Here is a 2,889-nt window from a genome sequence, read left to right on the forward strand (position 1 = left end):
GAGTGTATAAAACTGATGCAAACCTTGGGCTCAGGGCCTCTCAGCATCACCAGTTGCTGTGTGTGTGTGCGGAGGAACGAGCTAGCTCGCAATAAACAGCTCTTTGCTGGGCTGGGGATGTGGCTCAAGCGGTAGCGCGCTCACCTGGCATGCGTGTGGCCCGGGTTCGATCCTCAGCACCACATACCAACAAAGATGTTGTGTCTGCCGAGAACTAAAAAGTAAATATTAAAAATTATTAAAAAAAAAAAACACCTCTTTGCTGCTTACATCGATCTTGGGTCTCTGGTGGTCTTTTGGGGGTCCCGAATTCGAGCATAACAGTGCATGCCTGTATTGTCAGCTACTTGGAAGGCTGAGGCAGGAGAATCACAAATTCAAGGTCAACTTGAGCAATTTAGCAAGACTGTCTCAAAATTTTTTTTAAAAAGTTGGGTTTTTTTTTTTTTTTAAAGAGAGTGGGGGGGAGAGAGAGAGATTTTTAATATTTATTTTTTTTTTAGTTCTTGGCGGACACAACATCTTTGTTGGTATGTGGTGCTGAGGATCGAACCTGGGTCGCACGCACGCCAGGCGAGCGCGCTACCGCTTGAGCCACATCCCCAGCCCAAAGTTGGGATTTTTTTAAAATTAGTTACACAAGACAATATAATGATCTTGACATATCATACTGTAAAGGTAAAATTTCTAAGCTGATTCTAAGCTGCAAAAGTCTGAGTTAAAGTGTAAAAGACTAGGGCATTGTAAAGCTTCTAGATTACAAGGCCTGGGCTAAAAGGTAAAAGCCTATTGTTACAATTCCCCTGCTATCCCCGGAACCTGTTATCTCTGTAAAGTTGTTAGGACAATGCGGGAGCTGCTCAGTAAATATCTCTATTGATTCCCTGGTTGTTTAATAGCTAAGGGCTCCAAGTAACATGGCACGTAGGCATCCAGGCCCCAGAACCAATCAGTTTGAATGTGTACCCCACTTAGAAGTGACCAATCACCCCTACCCAAACTGTTCCCGCCAATGAATGGACTAATCATGTATCAGAATTGTTGTTCAATTTTCCCGCGCCTCATGATGATTTGTTCTGCTGTATGCAAAGCCCCCCACCCTCTCCAAAAAGTGTACTTAAGCTCTGCTTGACCTCTGCTCTGGGCTCTGGGCTGCTCTCCCTTCTTGAGTGAGCACGGAGCCCTAGCGCGCTGGAACGGATCCCCAATAAATCCCCCTTGCCATTGCATGGAGCTAGTCTCGTGTGGTCTCTTTCTCCGACGCTTCGCCGGACCCTTACAATACATTTGAATCAGATGGGGTATAATTTCTCATATGAAAATAAAGTTGTTAGGATTAAAAAAAAAAAAAAGCTGGGATTGTTTGTAAGCTTAGTAGTAGAATGCTTGCCTATTAAGTGCAATGCCGAAGTCTGGCTGGGCAAATAACCGGGAGGTGACAAGCAACTTGAAGGTTGAAGCGGGAACTACTTTATTGCGAGTGAACTCAGCGTGAACTGAGCGAAAACTCAAAGTAGCAGGCACCCAAGGTAGCAGGAACCGCTTCTCTGTGGGACAGCAGAGGTACATATACCCAACTAATTACACACAGCTTAACTTAATTAACATCATCTAGATACAGCAGTCATTAAGGAATCCTCATCATCTTAATGGCTCCCTCATATTACTTCACAAACCACTCCTCCTGGCAAACTGGCAGGCGCCATCTTGACTTGATTTGCATCCCCAACAGTGCAAGGCCCTGGATTTGATTCTAACTACCAGAAGAAAAATGCAAAAATAATAGTTATTACATATTTCACACAGTTTCCAACAATGTTAACATTTTATATAACCATAATACAATTATCAAAACCAAGATATTAACATTGGTGTGATACTGTTAAAACTATAGGCCTGGTTCTGATTTCACCTTTCAACTTTTCAGGTTCCAGATACAATTTAGAATTCAACATTGTATGTAATAGTCATGTCTGCTTAAATGTCCCAATCTGTCCGTGGGCCTTTTTTCCTTGTCTTTATTATATCTTGACACTCTTGAAGTGTTGAAGTGTCAATAACTGTTGCAGACACTAAAAGGTGATGGGTGAAAGAAAGTTCATGAAGAAACAGGATATTTGCATAGTCTCAAAATATCTCCTCAAACTAGGCTAGGTGATGCATGCCAGTAATCCCAGACACTGAAGCAGGAAGATGGCAAGTTTGAGGTCAGCCTGGGCAATTTAGGTAGATCCTGCCCGCCCCCCCAAAAAAAGGGTATTCTAGCTCAGTGCTAGAATACCCCTAGGTTCAATCCCCAACACTAAAACATAAATAAATGCAAACCTTCATAAATCTGCGGATTTTCAACATTTTTTTTTTCATTTTTAGTACTGGGGATTGAACTCAGGGGTGCTTTACTACTGAGCTTCATTCCTCTTCTTATTTTTTGAGACAGCCTCACTAGTTTGCCCAGGTTGGCCTCGAACTTGTGATCCTCCTGCCTCCCTCCCAAGTCACCAAGTCACCAGAATCACAGACGTGCGTGTGCCAAAGCACCTGGCCACTTCTAGAGGTTTTCTAAAAGAAATTTTTATCCACTAATGTTCAAAGGTTCCTGCCTTTCAACTTATAGCAGTTAATGTGAATAGATAGCCGAAATGTTTCGTTAAAGTAAGACGATATTAAACATTTCATATGCACTGTACGTACATCTTCATAACGTGAAGCAAGAGAATTCACACTGCAGGAGGTGGGGTAATCCTCATAGGCAACTTTATCTCCAAGACGACGGTTACTGTGTTGGCCAAAACGCCTTCCCATTGGTCAGAGCCACATATTGCGCTTCCCTTGAAGAACTTCATTGGTTACCGTTCCCCAGCTGCCGGACTTTCCCGGGGCCGTAAGTGA

Source organism: Spermophilus citellus (genome assembly GCF_964194105.1).
Source record: "Spermophilus citellus genome assembly, chromosome: 15".
NCBI classification, from domain to species: domain Eukaryota; kingdom Metazoa; phylum Chordata; class Mammalia; order Rodentia; family Sciuridae; genus Spermophilus; species Spermophilus citellus.